The sequence below is a fragment of the Pelobates fuscus genome, chromosome 5 (assembly GCF_036172605.1).
Source record: "Pelobates fuscus isolate aPelFus1 chromosome 5, aPelFus1.pri, whole genome shotgun sequence".
NCBI lineage: Eukaryota > Metazoa > Chordata > Amphibia > Anura > Pelobatidae > Pelobates > Pelobates fuscus.
In genome coordinates this window covers 196,758,513-196,777,334 of record NC_086321.1, presented here as the reverse complement: position 1 = coordinate 196,777,334, position 18,822 = coordinate 196,758,513, and the positions used below count along the sequence as shown (strand labels likewise).

At 39.3% G+C, this 18,822-nt stretch overlaps 1 protein-coding gene across 1 annotated transcript in view; it reads right to left on the bottom strand.

The window, feature by feature from the left end:
* Window positions 1–13,841, bottom strand: part of DIRAS2 (DIRAS family GTPase 2) — a 71,953-nt gene extending 58,112 nt beyond the window's left edge. The window contains exon 1 of the mRNA XM_063457164.1: window positions 13,535–13,841. The gene's annotated coding sequence lies outside the window, so the exon portion shown is untranslated. The remainder of the gene's footprint in view (window positions 1–13,534) is intronic.
* Window positions 13,842–18,822: the final 4,981 nt, after the last annotated feature.

Here is an 18,822-nt window from a genome sequence, read left to right as displayed (position 1 = left end):
AAGGACACTATAGTCACCAGAACAACTAAAACTTAATGTAGTGGTTCTGGTGTCTATAACTTGTCTCTGCAGGCTCTTTAATGTAAACACTGCCTTTTGAGAGAAAAAGCACTGTTTACATTGCTCAGACAGCCACAATAGGTGCTTCCTGGGACAGTGCTGCACAGTGTGCAGCACTGGCATTCAGCATCTCCAAGCTCTGCATGGAGGTGCTGAACATTTCCCATTGAATGCATCTCTATAAGATGATGAGACCAGGAAAAGGCGAGTAAAATCACCTTTAATCTTAACAGAAAAGGGGGCTGATGACCTAATGATATATTCCAGCACTATAGTGTCAGGAATACATATTTGTACAATGAATACATAGAAAATGTGATGGTAGATAAGAACCATTCGACGCATCTAGTCTGCCCGATTTTCTAACAAATTTGTTAGTCCCTGGTCTTATCTTATATCTAGGAGAGCCGTATGCCAATCCCACACGTTTAAACTTCCTCACTGTGTTAACATCTTCCACTCCAGCTGGAAAGCTATTCCATGCATCCACTACCCTCTCTGTAAAGTAATGCTTCCGGATATTATTTTTAAACCTTTGCCCCTCTAATTTAAGACTATGTCCTCTTGTTGTGGTAGTTTTTTTTTTATAAATATAGTCTCCTCCTTTACTGTGTTGATTCCCTTTATGTATTTAAATGTTTCTATCATATCCCCCCTGTCTCGTCTTTCCTCCAAGCTATACATGTTAAGTTCCTTTAACCTTTCCTGGTAAGTTTTGCTCTGCATCTATGAACCAGTTTAGTAGTCCTCTTCTGAACTCCCTACAAAGTATCAATATCATTCTGGAGATATGTTTTGCTTTGTCTTGGCTGTGTGCTTAGGGTCATTATACGGTTGGAAGATGAACCTTCAGCTCCATCTAAAGTCCTGAATGCTGGGGAGTGGGGACCATTAAGAATATCTCTGTATTTTGCTGCATTCAACCTTGTCTCATCCCTGACCAGTCTTCCAGTCCTTTAGCTGCTTTTTATGCACATTTCAGGCAGGCTTTCATGTGTTTTGCAGTGAATAGAGGCTTCCGTCTGGTAAGTTTGCCGTTGAGGCCAGATCGGCAGAGTGTTGCAGTGATGGTTGTCCTTTTGCAAGTTTCTCCCACCTCCATACATGATCTCTGGAGCTAACCCAGCTTGGTTACCTCTCTTACCAATGCCTTTCTCCTCCAATTTCTCAGTTTGGCCAGGCAGCCAGCTCTTGGAAGAGTCCTGGGGATTTATGGAGGCCACTGTGCTCTCGGGAACCTTGCACCAGCAATTTATTTCTAGCCTGCTCCAGATCTGTGCCTTAATACAACCCTGTCTCTGAGCTCGGCAGGCAGTTCCTTTGACCTCATGGAATGGTTTGTGCTTTAATATGCATTTACAGCTGTGAAACCTTAAATAGACAGTTGTGCCTTTCAAAATCATGTTCAATCAATTGAATTTGCCAACGATGGTCTCTAATCAAAGTGTAGAAACGTCTCAAACATGATCCAGAGAAATTGAATTTATCTGAGCCACATTTCAAGTATCATTACAAAGGGTCTTAATACTTATAACAATGTGATATTCTAGCTTTTTTATTTTGAATAATTTTGCAAAGTTTCCCAAAAAATTTTGTTTTGTCGTTATGGAGTATTGAGTGTAGAGTGATGTTAAAAAAAAAGTTAACAATTGTAGTATAAGGCTACAACATAATTTTTTTTTAATTATCCCATACACCATCCATCATCCACACTGCTATAGTAATAACACCAGTCAAGCTTCTACAGTCTCCAGAACATGAATCAGCAGATCTTTGCATCATCGATCCTCTATGGGAGGTCCTGCATGCAGAAGGAAGCATATATTTTACATTTGTTCATTCATCAAAGGACTGAAGGCATTTTTTATTTTATAAATGATGTGTTAAATGTTACTCAATTCAGTATTCCAATAGGTATTTAAGCTACCCTGCAAACTACGGCCCTACTCCTAAATAAATCAGTGATATTAAAATGGTATGTTATTTCCGTTGTTGTGCCCACCTTTATTATTATAACAATAATATGAATCTGTTAACCAGGAAAGATAGATATAGATTTCTTAATTGTCATGCATATCAATAATTTGTCTGCTGCTCTTATTATACCACCCACAAAGCTGATTATATTTCTGGCGCTATTACTCTCTTCAACCATATATTCCTTCCTTAGTCCCACTTGGCCACATTCTACTCCCTCACTTCCTTCTCTACATATGGTGATTGTTTCCACAAAGAAGCTGGTGCCTGTCCCTATTACCTTGCAGCATTGTAAGTGACGGAAACCAGAGGACAGTTAAGATCCAACAGATCTCTAGGCATATCTAGGGTTTGGGGCCTCCCACCATTCTTCACATAGTGATGGTGAGTGGGGTCAAACAATTTCATGGTTCCTGTCTAACCTTCAGAAGGAAACCTAAAGAGGGAGGGCATGACGTTATGACAATGTATCACTAATCTGACAAGTAATATGTCCTCTCCCGCCAAACATTGACAGCTGCAGGAACATGTTCAATCCTGCTTCCTTGGGAATACTGACCAAAGTGAGCAACACAAGTATGAGGAGAGGGGGTTATTGTTGGCCGTCTTTTCAGATTAATCTGTACCAATACCTTGCTTGACATATGATTTGGCAGTGTGTGCTCCTCACGTGTGACAATAAAATGAATGATGTTTGACTGGACACTAATATATAAACAATTTTCATAGTATATATATATGTACAATGTACACATACACACACAACTTTAAATTCCAGCTTAAGAGACACTAGAAAGAGCAAATAGCAAGATGATTGATGAATGAACATCCAACTGAATTGAAGGGGTAATGTGGTCCCAGTATGATTCTCTTCCATTTTTGTGTGGATCTATAAACATTAAAGGAACAGCCAATGTTATACATAAATACCTTAAAATGTTGAAATTGGCACTTTCATAAATTGAATGGAGGTAAAACTAAAATACGTCAGCTTGCTGGTGTGGAGTGTTCCTTTTAATAATATGTAAATATATATTTATATAAATAGTTTTAAGTTTAATAAATGTACATATAGTTTTATGTGTTTATTCTAAATACCTTTATTTAAATTATAGTAGTATTCACTTGGGTACTTGAGTGCCATCTCCTAAATATAGTCAAATAACCATTTTGGAGCCATCACTTTTTTCTGCATTTTCTAAGACCTGGAAGCTCCTGCCTGCAAGCTCTCGTGTCTCCCATAATCCACTGCAAAATCTAGCTGCAGCACAGCCCTGGAAACAGTATTCAAAGTATGTGCAACTTGATGCCGGGTTAAAAAGCACTGTGATTAGCACTATGTTTTGCATTATATGATTGGTGCTATTCATAGTACTAATAGCAAAAATGAAATGACAGGCTGAATTATAAAAGGGAAACATTACGCATGTATCTCCCGTTCATATTTCAGTCTGTAATTTCATTTTTCTATCAGTACTGTGAATTACATCGATCATATACTTCAAATGATAGAACTTCCACGGGAAGCTCCAATATTTATTCCACATCATAAAAAGACAGACAAAGAGAGACAGACACACAGACAGATCGTCACACACGCACAGGGGAGGTGCCCACAGGGGAGGCACAGCTAATGGGGCCTGCTAAATTGCACAAAACTGCTAAATGTCAGAAGAAACCATAAATATTTGAACACATAGGAAAATATTTCAAGACTATGAGAATATGTTTTTGCTTATGGTATTCTCTTAATTTCAATTTTCTAATACGTTTGACATCATTTTGATAAGAATGGCAGAACAGGCTTTTATTATATGATTGAAAATACTTCCGTTTGAAATGACATAAGGGGAATGTTCGTATTTTTGAAAACCTCTAGTATGTAGCCAAATGATTTATTATTTATACCTTAACATTATTCAAAAATAATTTTCATTGGATATAGAGCAACATAGGCAGCAATACATTAATTAAAAAACACGCAATATACACAGTCTTCTGGTTCAATATGACTCAACATTGAAATGTGTTAAAACTGGAGTGGTGAGATTGCGATGGGTTGGTAGGTCTGACATATTTGATTATTCCTTTCTGGTGCGTAGAAATATATTTTTCTTTAATTACACTGTTCAGATTCATTATTGATTTTGAAAATGGTGCCAGAGTATAAGGTGATATCTTATACTATTCAGCATTGCAGCATTTGTATTTCCAAGAAAAGCTTAGTCAGCAATCATCTGTGTGTGTTTTTAACTCCCTCTCTACCAAGTTCCTTTCATTTAGAAAAGCACATTATTTATATCAACGATAAGATGCTTAGTTACCACACAATGGAAAAACTCAAATAAAAGAACAATTTGGGTAGGCTGGATACTGTTCAGTGTTTCCTAAAAATTGTCATGTGTTTTATTTTTAATGTGTGAATATTGTGGGAATACAATGTGCCAGAGATTATATGGTATCTCTTATAATAGATCTGAAATCTAGTGACAGAGTAGGAGTGATATAAATAAAATAAGATAGCAAGACAGAATGTACTGTGCATTCTAGATAATGGAAACAACCCCTTCATTGCTGCCGGTGCCCTGTCGCTTGGACCTGCAATCCATAGATAGCACACCAAAAGAAAAATATAAAGACAGGCTACTTGTGCTGTAAAAAGACATTAATGTTTTATTGGTCAAACACACTCATCAATATTTTTAGAGGACTGTGTTTCTCCAATACAATATCACTGACTTCTTATTTAATGCTCAAGTAGTCTGTCCTTTTTTTTTATTTTTTATTTTAGTTTGTTATATAAATAAAATATCGGATTCTCGGATTCTGTATTTTCTGGAAAAGGAGACACTTTGCCATGCTCTTAGCATTATTTGAAGATGAACTTAGTGAGTATCATAGAGAATAAACAAAAAAAGAAAAAAATGCCATTCTACCTGTGTATGATTTCCTGAGAAGATTATAGGCTTAAAAAGTAACTTTTATGGCATTTTTTTCCCTTTTTTTTTGTTTATTCTCTATGATATTCACCATTTAGGGGTTACCCCCCTTTTTTGTGCCCTCTACCTTGTGATATCTAAATTTTGTCCCTAGGTTAATTATTTTCATTTTCTTCGTATAATAACGAACTTAGTGAGTGTTTCAAATATTTCAAATACATGTTTATCACGACGGGCTATGGATTTTTACATGCAGCATCCAAAGAAACATCCAAGACATTTTAATGCATTTCAGTTTCATGTTATATTGATAAGCGCCAAGTACTTCTGTTATTGTAGCTGCAATTATCCCTTTCACTATTTTTTATTGATTGATAAAACACCCCAGGCAGCAAAGGTGTTACATTTTTTAATGAGCAGTATTTCATAGTGAAATGCTGCACCTAGAGACTCTGGTCACCAATACCACTTCGAATCACTGAAGTAGTCATAATGTTTGGATCAGCCTTTTAAGTTATTTTTTTTTACTTTTTATTAGCTGTAAAAATCTTTTAATATTAACTAATTAAAAGTACTTTTGCTATCACCAATGGTTAATTATTATACAACGTTTTCACACTTTCACACTATGATATTCACTACTATAGCTGCTTGCAAACTGGTTTCTGAGTGTACCTTAGCTCAGCCAGTGGAAATGGATTTTTTTTTAGCAAGCTAAGCTCAATGCTTGAAAAATAACTGTAACTTTAGTCCCAACCAGTGACACTTTATAGCTGTTTGCAACTGTAAATATTACAGAAAATGCAAATAAAAAAAATGCTAGAGTCTCACATATAAACCAAGAATTTTATCTTTTTCATTGCTGCAGCTGCTGATCCGATTTCACACTAAAAGTCAAAGGAATACATACTGGGTCAACGATACTCTCTATATTAAATAAATAAATAAGAATGTGGAGCCCCTGACTCTCCAATAACACCAGAAGAGGTCTAGCGAGTAGCTTCCACACTTCCTCCATCCCATGTGTGGTGGGGTTGAGGTAAGTTATACTGGGTATTGCACCAACCAGTAGTCTCAACCCCATGGGCTATGTGGTAAGAGTAGGATTAAACATAATGTGAATTTAGGCAGGTGCCTAGGTCCCAGTGGTTAGACAGGACGCCCGGAAAATGAGCTTGTTTGTCAGTAAATTGATAGCATCTCAGGCAGTGGTGTACATATAGGAGACCCAGCTGCGACCAGGTGCCCGCCATCATGTTTTGCAGCCCCGGCCCACGCGGCAAACTGACGGGGCCGCGGTTCAAGGGGCCCATCGGGTGGCCCATGCTGTATGTATTTTCAGAGGGCCTGGCCAGCGCTTTAACAGCGCAACCGGGACCCCTGTGATGACATCACACTGAGCCCACGTGGGAGGAAGTGGGAACTCTGATTCCCATGAACCTGAGCAACCACTGTACCCCAGGGAAAGTCACCCACCTGCATATAAAAGGTAGGAAACAGAAGGGTGACTTAAACATTGTGTATATGTGTGTGTGTGTGTGTGTGTGTGTCTGTCTGTGTGTGTGTGTCTGTCTGTGTATGTGTGTGTGTGTGTGTCTGTATGTGTCTGTGTGTGTGTGTGTGTCTGTCTGTATGTATGTGTGCCTGTCTGTTTGTATGTATGTATGTGTCTTTGTATGTATGTGTGTCTTGTGTGTGTGTTTCTTTTTGTATGTGCCTGTGTGTCTGTTTGTATGTGTCGTGTGCGTGTGTGTCTGTCTGTATGTGTTTCTGTATGTATGTATGTATGTGTGCCTGTCTGTTTGTATGTATGTGTGTCTTGTGTGTGTGTGTGTCGGTCTGTATGTATGTGTCTGTGTGTGTGTGTCTGTATGTATGTATGCCTGTCTGTTTGTATGTATGTGTGTCTTGTGTGTGTGTGTGTGTCTGTCTGTGTGTATGTGTCTGTCTGTGTCTATGTGTCTGTCTGTGTCTATGTGTGTGTCTCTATATATGTATGTGTCTGTATGTATGTGTGTATGTGTCTCTGTATGTATGTGTGTCTGTATGTATGTGTGTATATGTGTGTTTGTTGGGATGGGGAGAGGGAGGCGGGGGCCCCATGGATCAGTTTCGCACTGGGGCCCCATGGATTGTGTGTACGCCAAAGATCTCAGGGCTAGATTCATCCTCCTTGCTGCCCCAAGGCCAGTTTCCTCAATGCACCTTATATATACTGTGTATATATATATATATATATATATATATATATATGAGGTCTGTCCTGGAAAAGTCCAGTCATTGGTAATATAACAGGAATGGTTTGCGCAACATCATTGCAATCTGGGGCAGCCAAGGAAACAAGAATGCGCACACGTAAATAATGACAACTTCATTGTACTTGTTAGTGGGGGCGCTAGATGAGTGAGCATGTGTACTCTGTGGCTGTTGCATTCAAAATGACTGCGTGAGTAGAGCAACAAATTTGCACCATATTTTGCGTTAAACAATCATCCACGGAAACTATTTAGATGATTCACAGGCTTTTAGGGACAATGCAATGAGTGTAGTGCAAATAAAAGTGCGGCAAAAATACTTCAAAGATGCTTCAAAGATTTGGAGCGATGCAACTTCTGGATCTCCCAAAACTAAAATCACCTTTGAAAGGAAAGAGATTTCAGACCATGAGACCAATGAGATTCAGGTAAATACAACGAGGCCTGATGCCGATTCAAACAAAAGCTTTTCCAGAGTGTTTTGAACAGTGGAAGAGACACTGGGAGAACTGTGTGAGGTCCCAAAGTGCCTACTTTGAAGGGGATTGAGGCGTCATTGTCCTATGTACAATGTTTCTAGTATCTTTATCAATAAATGTCTCTATTTTTCATATTACTTCCAGGACAGACTAGATAGATAGATAGATAGATAGGTAGATATGGGTAAATGATTAGATGCATTAACGCAAGGTTTCTTGAGTTGTTGCTTGTGGGGTTGTGTGTGTGGGGTTGTGTGCGTGGGGTTGCTGCTTGTAATGTTGCATTTGTGAGGATAGGCTACTTCTGGTGTTACTTGTTTCTCAGGATGCTACTTCTGGGGTTGTTTGTATGTGTGGTGATGCTGCTTGTGGTTTTTTGTGTGTATGTGGGGGAGGCTGCTTGTGGGGTTGTTTGCCTGTATGTGGGGAACGTTGCTTGTAAGGTTGCATGCGTGAGGGAGGTGCTGCTTTTGTGGTTGCAGGTTGTGTGTGGATGGGGCTGTTTGTGCAGTAGTATGTGTGTGGGCTTAAGTAGGGACTGTAGTGTGCTTGTTAAGAGGATAGTGGCTGTAGTGCGTGTATTTGGGAGAATATGACTTTTTGTGTGTTTACAGTTGAAAATAGCAACTGTACAAGGCTATAATGTGTGTTTTGGGAAGGATACTGGGTCTGCAAAGGAAGTGTGGGGAAATTAGGGTATGGGTTATCAGTCTGTAGTGCATGTAGGCAGTAATAGGGGCTATAGCGTGCATTTTGGGGTGATATGGATTTGTATGTGTGTTGCGGGAGACTGTGGCTGTTATGTGTGTATTGAGGGGGAGGAGTCTCTGTGTTTTTGGAAAAATAGCTATATGCGCCCTAGTGGGGGACAGGGGCAGTGGTGGGGTGATAAGGATGGTGGTGGAGGGATACTGGCTGTGGTTGGGGAATAGGGGCTATAGTGGGAAGACAGGCACTGTAATGGGGGGACTGGGGCAGAGGGGATAGTGGCTGTGGTCGGGGTTTAGCAGCTTTGGTGGGGGATAGGGAATGTAGTGGGGGCACAGTGGCTGCAGGAGGATGACTGGGGCTGTGGTGAGGGGATAGGGTCTGTAGTGGGAGGACTGGGATTGTAGTGTGGAGGATAGGGGCGGAGGGGCTGTTTAAATTTTTCTTAATGAAAAGCAAAACAAAAAACATACTAAAGTGTATTCCCCCCTCCCTGATGCTTATCTTGGACCAGAGAGGGGGGAATCAACATAATCCCTAGAGGTCCAGTTGGAGATGTTGCTTTTTGCACTCCAGTTGGTGCAGACACCTCCTTCCGGCCTGCCCTGAGGAATTGTATCAGAGCATTGCAATGGAAATCCATGAAGTGGACCTGACGTAAGATGGTGGCACCCATGTGGGAAAGGTTCCGATTTGTAGAACTTTTCCCTGCTTTCCCCCCAGCCACAAAACCCCCAGCGGTGATGTCACAATCGGTGGTCTTTGGAAATTATGTCAACGGATGGTGACAGTGAATACTTTATAACTTGCAACAACTCTAGTGGTAGCAAGGTGTATAAAATGTACAGTTTATATTTATGCTTTTATATCTTTAGCCAGATTATCAGCAACCAAAAGTGCATGTATATGGTGTATATGGTGTATGGTAAAACATGTATCCCAGCCATCACGATTTTGATGAGGCTATCCTGATGTCCGGTTCCTGTCCCACAATCCTGGCTTTGTTCCAAGGTGTCCTGCTTTTAGGGTCACCAAATTTGTCCTCAAAAAGATTTGTCCTCAAAAAAGATTTGTCCTCAAAAAGTGTAGCTTGAGCAAATCTTTAGACATGCTCATGCTGCACTCAGAGCACAAGGACCCTACAGAGCACTGAAACAGTGCTCCCTGCATTGTCTGCCCACTGTGAGATGGCATGCTTGATTGGCAGGCGGCTTGTCATACATTCACTCCAGACCAGAGGTCCTCAAACTCTGGCCCCCCAGATGTTGCTGAACTACAACTCCCATGATTCTTTGAATTACATAGATAGCCAGAGAATCAATAGAGTTGTAGTTCAGCAACACCTGGGGGGCCGGAGTTTGAGGACCCCTGCTCTAGACTCTCACCTAGGTTACTGCCTCCTTTAACTCCCTACCCACCATCGACCCACTTTTCAGGATGTCAATGTTGTGGGTAAGCTTATATTGAGGACACTGGAGTGTGTCTGGACACACCTGGCTATGCCTATGGCTATAAAAACATTTGTATACCTAATCAGACTTAGTTGTGAGAGGAATTAATATTGACAACAAAAGCATGTATACATGTAACAAATACTTTTATTCAGCAAATTATCACAGAAATGATATGGTGGCAATGTTTTCTAAACAGTAGACTACAACTATAGGTTGTGCAGGGCAAGGCCTGAAAATGTTTGTTTTTACTGTGTAAACAAATTCAGGCCTAGTAGAAAAGAAAAATATTAATTATATACCTACACTGTAAAACTATGGCAAAAATATGCACTCCTACATGTCACATTTCTAAGCTTAATTATAAGAGTTAGATCATTGGAGCCAGTGATGTAATGTATTCATGGTAGTGAGGTAAGGACTAGCATAGCTCCCAACAATGGTAGATATGGAATCAAGACTGGGTGGGCAGGGCCCCGAGTGGGTGTCACCAGTGACATGACCCACATCACTGTTGGCATCCAAAATGATAAAGGGACTGTCTTGCCCAGCCCCAGCATTCAGGACCATGCAGGGAGCACTACTGAAGCGCTGTGCAGATGATGGATACCAGAGAACTGAAGCAGGACGGGGTGACAGGATCCCAAAATCAGGACTGGACTAGGAATGTATGCATGGCACAAAGGAAAGGATTAGGAATGCATTCATGGCTCTGAAGTAGGACTAGGGACATACTCATAGCACTGAGGAAGGTACTAAGGAAGTATCCATGGCACTAAAGTAGAGTGGAAGAATATAAGACTGCATCGGCTGATCAAATACTGGTCACACCACCTCGTCAGCATGTGTCCTTGGGAAACCTAATGATATAAATGTGCCTTCCTTAAATCCTCATAGATTGTAAGCTTTTTTTTTAACAGAGCCTTCTTTACCTCTAAATACCCTCGTTCTAAAATTGCAAAGCGCAACGGAATATGTTGGCACTATGTTAATGCTAATAAGAATGGCAATGACGTATAGACTGAAGTGGGGATGCATCTCACTGCTTTCTTGGTATAATTAATTTTCTGTTCTACTAAGAATTATAATCAATTCATCAAAGATCAAGGATTATTCAAATACACATTTTGAATGCAAAACTTCAGCCAACAATTAATTTTAGAGAAACATTATTGTCCTGTTTTTGAATTTACGTACATTTTTATGTGTAAGAGATCCGAAACTGCAAATCTGGGCACAAATAAATACATGTTTTATTATTTTTGTATATGTGCATACATTTATTGTATTCCTCTGAAGTGTCCACATAACATGAGATACTGCAATTTGTCTGAGAGGGATATGGTTCCGGATTAGACTTAAAGGGGAACTATATTTATACCATTGAATACATAAATGAAAATGATCTATAAGTTATATTGGACTTTTTTTATGTGATGTACCATTTTCATTTAAATTTATATAAAAAATTTAGCATAATTCAATTCAGACAAGGAAAATCCAGGACAAACATTGCAAATGGTAGATGAGAAATGGAATCAATGTTTAATTTCATCTGTTCTCTGTATGCTTTCTATATGCTGGCTGCCATGAGCAAAATACAGAGTTTATAACAATGATTGACAGAGAGCTAAAATGGAGGAACCCGGTTACAGGATAGGTTTGGATAACTGCCTATAATTTTCAACATCTCACAGATATTCTACATCTCACAATTTTCAAACATCTTACAAATACATATTTGTAAATATAGGGATAAGTAAACATAGCATAAAAAATCTGGGCAAGTGACAGTTTTCCTTTAAAGGGGCAGTCTAGGTACCATAATCACTACAACTTACTCCTGACTGTCGCCTGTTGCCATCCCAGAGATAAGTACAGTTTGACACCTAAATGGGTCGTATGGGCACCCACAGTTTTCCAGTCTTCTAAATATCACTAAATTAGCAGCCCCCATTCTAAACCAACTTCCACATTAGCAAAATCAGAAAGATTAGAAGGACTATTGGCACCCGTGGACTAAGGCAATATTGAAGCATACAAAAAACTATACACCCTGTAATGATAATAGGGTGCTTAGAGAGCCTATTTACTTGATTCATAGTTTAGAGAAATCTATACCAGAATTTACAAAACAAATATTAAAGAAATAAAGCTTTCACATTCGATACACCAGACTTATGAAAAGAAACCCACAGATTTTTCAATTTCTGTCGTAATCACGTCTTACCTACTAACCTAACGTTTAGAGCATAATATCAATTTGCACTGATTGCAAGTGAAATACGATTATGTCTTTTTTATTTTACTGAAATATGAGTTGCAATCGCAAACAGCATACCTAAAAAATGCAAATAATTTGCAGGGTGATAATAAAAGACAAAGAGTGACAATTTTTGTTTTTTTATATATATATACATTTGTAGCACAGAAAGTGTTAAACAAATGGGTACATTCAATATGATGTAATAGTAATCAAAACAGAGTTATGGTTATTGATTCATGTTACATAATTGCTTTCCATTAATAATGTTGGAGAATATTACAAATATTTAACCGTGTGTTTCTTGCACAAGATAAATTTAAGCAACAGTAAACAAAAAAAAAAAATGGCCCTTAAGTTTAATCTTTTTTTAACCATATACTGCGTTTGCGTAGATGAAGAGACTTAAGCAGATTACAAAATGTGCTCTCCCACCAGCTCGGAAACATTTTGAGGAAGAACATCAATTGCAACATCTAGCAGCAGATTACCTATACCAAACAGCAGACATTCTCTTCTCTCCAACAATATTTTAAATACCGTATTATATATTCCATAAACTTATGAAAACCAAATACGAAAAACATGCAATTGCTTCCCTGGTGCAAATATTGATTCTAAATCAGGATTACAGTACATTAACTGGAAGTGTCCTCTGCAGTACAGTCATGGATTTGCCTTTTTAATGTTGTTGCCCTGCTGAGCATACATTTTGCCAGAGGAGAAAAGGGACCAGAGAAGCAATGTGCCTGAAAAAAAGCATCTTAATCACACCCTATGCAGAATTCCACAAGAAGCATAGGAAAACTTCACAGTCACAAACTGGCACCCAGAGAAACTCTCATATAGAACAGTATGTACACAGTCACATATATAGCAATACAAACTATCTGTCTGAATATCCATCCATTCACAGCTTGTATAGCTAGGTTTAACTCCTTCAGGTCAAACAAGAGGTCAGGCCATGATAACCGAAACTCATGTCCTGAAAGGGTTAATAGATAGATGGATAGATAGATAGATAGATGGATGGATGGATGGATAGATGGATAGATAGATAGATTGATAGATAGATGGATAGACTGTATAGATGTATAAATGCACACACACATTAATCTATCTGCCTATCTATCTGTCTGTCTATCTATCTATCTATCTATCTATCTATCATACAGATGCAAATAGAGAAGGAGCAGTTAATGATGTAAATAAACAGTAAATCACTTATAAGATATCTTTGCCAGTAGCAGTGTGGAATATAAGCCTTACTTTCTTTCCATCCAGATGTGTTTACCTTGCTGCTAGATGATTAGCAGTAATGCAGTAAGGTATCACCATGTTCAGCAGGCATTGCAACATATAGACAACAGAGTATCAGAAATATACAATGTTCACATATTACCTGAAGGGAGAATACACCAGCAGCGAGGCTTTTCAGTTTTTTGCTGTCATAATAAGCAGAGCTGCTTTTTTTTTTAATGTTGATGGTAAGGAGCTCTTCCCTTCTGTGACAGATATCTGCAGCTCAGTCAGCTGTACTCACAATGGTTGTGTGCTGCTGTACTCTCTGGCTTGCGTCTGCCTCTCTCTCCTCCCCTCCAGATAATGTCTTCGTGCCTGGGCCTTGCTTGATGCTTTTAAACACAGGATCTTGGCTGCAGACTGTCCTCAATGTGTGCTACTGAGTGTTCAGAGATGGATGGACTCCAGCCTGTGATGCTCCTCTAATGGCGACTGGAAATTCATGGAAGCTTGAAGTGCCACCTACCGAATGCTCATGGAATATTCCCATTCTATTTATATATTATTATTTTTTTCGTCAGAAAGACATGGTTATAATCTAGTTATCAATTCACACTAGAGGTTTTCTCTCAGAAATGTGGAAAAGCAGGTTAGAATGGCTATATGTATATACAAAAGTTGCAATCACAAACCAGATTAGGTTGTAAGAAAGTTACTGTAAATAAAAAAATAAAAAAAGTAAACTGAGGGGATATTACCAAAAGAAAGATTGGGGTTATGTTACAACAGACAGAATTGCAAAAATAAAGTTTTATATGTTTCTGCCTTGCCTCAACCCCCCATCATTACAAAATAAGTAGCTGGGGCTCTCCCCATGCATATTTACACACAAACACATTCAAATACATACTCACCAATAAACACACATATAGATTAAATGTACACACAACCATATCCCCAGACACGAGCACAGACACACATTCATAGACAGACACATGAATACAGATGCATAATCCCATTGAATTACCACTATCCTGTTTGCCTCTCTTTTCCAAAGCGCAGAATAGTGTCTTCCCTGGGGTATAGTGGAGGAGGATATCATGAGCATTGGGAGGAAGTGATATGACATACTCAGTGGACTAATTCATCAACTCACATTAGACGGCAGTAGTCTTGATCTCATCTTCTGATTTCTGCATCCATTCTAAATTCTCCAACATTCCTCTTCCTCTGCCTCACCATCAACTATTGACCTGTGGTATCAATGTCCTTATACCTAACTCATAGCACCCAGTTTACATCAATCATAATAATAAAAAACTTCCACCATCTTCATCTACACCAGTTCTCTACCAATCTCCACTGTCTCTTTTGTTCATCTCAAACTCCACCTGCCCTAGTCACTACGCTCTGTAACTCCTTCTTTTACTCTTGCACCTACATTTCAAAATTGTAATTGCAACCTTGGCATATTAAACTAATTTAAAAAAATGCTCTAGAACAGTTGTGCATTGCTGGAGAACGTCTTAATCCAAACTTGACTTTCTCCACTATACATTTATACAATTTTCAAATAGTTTGTCCCTCTCCATATCCAAAGAAAACAACTTTTATAATTATAAATACTCTGCCTTGCCCTATTGCCTAACCCATCCTTCTAACCAGACTGCTTCAAACTTTGCAATCCCCTTCACAGAGAAGTTTTCTGTAATGAGGCAAGAAACATCAAGACACTTTCCTACCAAACTTGTCCAGCTTTCTCATCCAGCTACTGCCCTATCTCCCAACTGCAATTAGCCTCCAAGATAGTTGAAAAATCTGTTTACATGAGAAAGACTAACTTCTTTAAATGTAACACTCTGTTTGATCCACTTCAGTCTGGTTTCCATACTCATCACGTCAAATCCAAGAGTCACTATTCCCATTTTATCCTTCTTGACCTTTCCCCTACTTTTGACACCTTTGACTACTAACTTCTCCACTCTTTATAACCATGGTCTACAAGGTTCTCTTCCATAAGTCTACTCCTATCTATCCCAGCACTGTGTCAGGGTACCTGAGGCCTCTACCTCTAAAAGAGGTAGAGACTTAGTAATTTCTCCGTCCAAACGAGCTGTTTCCTTCGTTCCTCGCGGTTCATCCAGTCACTTAAACACCGACCGCGAGGAATCCACGTCCTTTTCTAGCGGGACGCTCAATACGTGACGTCATGGCGCTATCACGAGCGACCTGTCACTCAAGTGTCCGATATCCAATCGGTACTTGTCAGAGGCGTGTCATCATCCGGAGCCAGGGTATTTAAGCTTACTTCTCACTTCAGCTCATTGCCCTGTCGTGGTTCTAGCTTGTCTAGTCACTCAGTGCTCTGGTATTCTAGTTTGCTCTATTGGTTTTGACTCGGCTTGTTGTACTACCCTGCTTCTCTGTTATCCCTTGACCCGGCTTGTCTCTCGCTTATCTGTCTTCTCGTTCCCTCGACCTCGGCTTGTCTCTGACTATTCTCTATTACTCTCGGTACGTTAGTCCGGCCATTCTAAGGCCCGGTATACGTACCTTTCCACTCTTTGTACCCTGCGTGTTGGATCCCTGTCCCGATCCTGACACACTGGTCCAGTGTCTCCTTTTCTAGTGTTTTCTCCTATCCACAGACCATTAACTCTTGGTGTTTCCTAAGTGTGTGTTCTCAGTCAGTCCCATACTGTTTTCAATCTAAACTGTCTCTCTTGTTAATCAATCAGTTAATTTGGTTTCCAGTGTCACTTTTACCAGCTCACTAATTAACAGATATATCCTATCCAGATCCCGTTTTTTATTCTGCAAAAGACCTGCACCTGATCTCTGCTTATAGTTGAACCGTAAATGGTCACCTTCAAGACTTCTCTATGGCTCACCATTCCTATGGAACTCCCTTCCGCGCTCCTTTAGACTTTTCCCAGTCTCCATTCCTTCATAAATTACTTAAGCTTCACTTCTTCAAAAAGTCCTATCAATTAACATCCTTCCTTCCATCTTCCTCTGACATTTCACTAAACCACATTGCTTTATCTACTCCCCTTGTGTTATGTATCAAATAAGATTTTACTAACTAGCAACCAACATTATTTGTATTTGAAGCCTTTCATTTTATGTAATTATACCCCACTTCCCTTGAATATGAGTTTGCTTGAGCAGGGCTCTCATTACCTTCTCTTTCTGTGTCCAACTTGTTTGTTACAACAACTTGTTTGGTATTTCCCCAACTTACCATATGCTGTGGAGGCCTAGTGGATGACTGTGTGACTCTGTGTGTGTGACTGCCTGTGACTGTCTGTCTGTGACAGTGTGTGTATTACTGACTGTAACTGTGTGGCTATCTGTCTGTGACTGTTTGTCTGCCTGTTATTGTGTGACTGTCAGCTTTTGACTATATGTGTGTGAATGTCTACATGTTAATGTGTGACTGTCTGCCTGTAATATGTGTGCCTGTTTGCATGTAACTGTGTGAGGCTGCCTGTAACTGTTTGTGTCACTGTGTGTGTGTGTGTGTGTGTGTGACTGTGTGCATATGGCTGTATTTGACAATATATGTGTATAACTGTGTGACTGCCTGTGACTGCGCGTGTGTATGACTGTGTGTGTGTGACTGCCTGCCTGTAACTGTTTGCGTGTGATTGTCAGCCTGTAACCGTGTGTGTGGCTGTCTGCCTGTAACTGTATCAGGATGCCCGTAACTGTGTGTGTGACTGTCTGACTGTAATTGGGTGAGTGTGACTGTGTGCATGGCTGTATTTGACGGTATATGTGTATAACTGTGTGTGTCTGACTGTGGGACTGTGTGCATGGGACACTGCAAAAATACACATCTGTATTTACACATGGGCCTATAGGCATTTTTATTTTTAAATCTGAATGAAATACCCATCACAAATATCACACAGTCTAAACACATCACGTGATACTATAGTGCAATACGATATATATATGTACGATATACAAATCTGCATTCCTAGCACTATACATCCCTTTGGCCTCCTCCATCATGGCTCCCGTCCTGGCACTGTAAGGATTATCAAACTGCTACTGTATTTACCCAATTTCAGTGCCGATTTCCCTCGAAGCTCCGCCTACTCCAACATTACCTGAATGCTTTCCTGTGAGGATTTTACTGACGCTGGATGTCCTCACATATATACTTTTTTTTATACATATACAAAAACACTGCACACATACACACTCTTACGAACCTATACATGTACACACTTTGCCACTGTTTGTTTTTATATGCAGTAGATGCAATACATTGTTGCATCCTTTCTTTTCACACAAATACACTCACCATTCACAAACCCAGACATTAGATACAAATATGCCCCTACATTCAGTTACAACGCTTGTAAATCTTTCTACATATACACATGCATTCACAGACTTCCTTGACTCACAAACATTTTTGCATTTGCACATTTAAATTCTTTTTTGAATTCTAGTATACTGTCATTAGGTACACATTGAGGGATATTCACTAGAGTGAGAATTGTGAAGAATTCAAAGTTAATTTCATATTTAAGGACAAAGTAGCCAAACTGGAAGCATAGCTGATTTAGAGATGCTTTTCTAGTTCTGCTATATTGGCCTCAAATTTTAAATTCACTTTGAATTCTAGACAGGTTTCCCTTTAGTGAATAACCCTAACATAACCCTAACATAACCCTAACATTCAAACATGCATTAATAGACATTCCTTCACAACGCACACAAACAAATACAAAATACTTTATTCACTGAACTTTGAGTAGTTTATAATTGGCAAATAAAAAAAAATCAGCAACCTGCAATTTTCATTTATTTTAATTTAATGTCAATTCTCAACTATTTATTGCTAAACAACTATAGGATTCATTCACTAAACATTTATGTTTAGTGACTTGAAGATCAAATCACTAAATTCAGGTTAAAATAGCCAAGATGTGAATATAGGAGTGTTGTAATATATTGCCCTAAATTTTGTAGTTCAAAGCTATTCACTTTTTAGTGAATACAATCTTGTGCAGTTGTGTGCATTTTGGATGTGGCAGGGGCCCAAGGCCGAAATGTGCCCGGGGGCCCAGGCTATTGTCAGTCCACCCCTGACAGCAGCTGTGGTATGTAACCAAAGACTCTAAACCCTACGAAGAACAGAGCAGGATATCTGCTCCCGTTGCGTGAGTTAGCAATTTACTAATCATCTGTATATTACCATAGTGATCATTATTGTTCTTTTTCTGTTTTGTGATTTTCAATGGAGGATACTCTAAAGATCAGTTCAAGATTTAAGTATTTTTTCATGACTGCTGACCCATTCTCCTTATACCTTCCCGTTGCCCTCCCAATAAAACACCACACACTTTTCTTGTGGATAAGGGCAACGGCCACAGCTTTATTAATTAAAATTCAAAACCAATAACCATAACCTGTCAGCTGTTGGGCGGT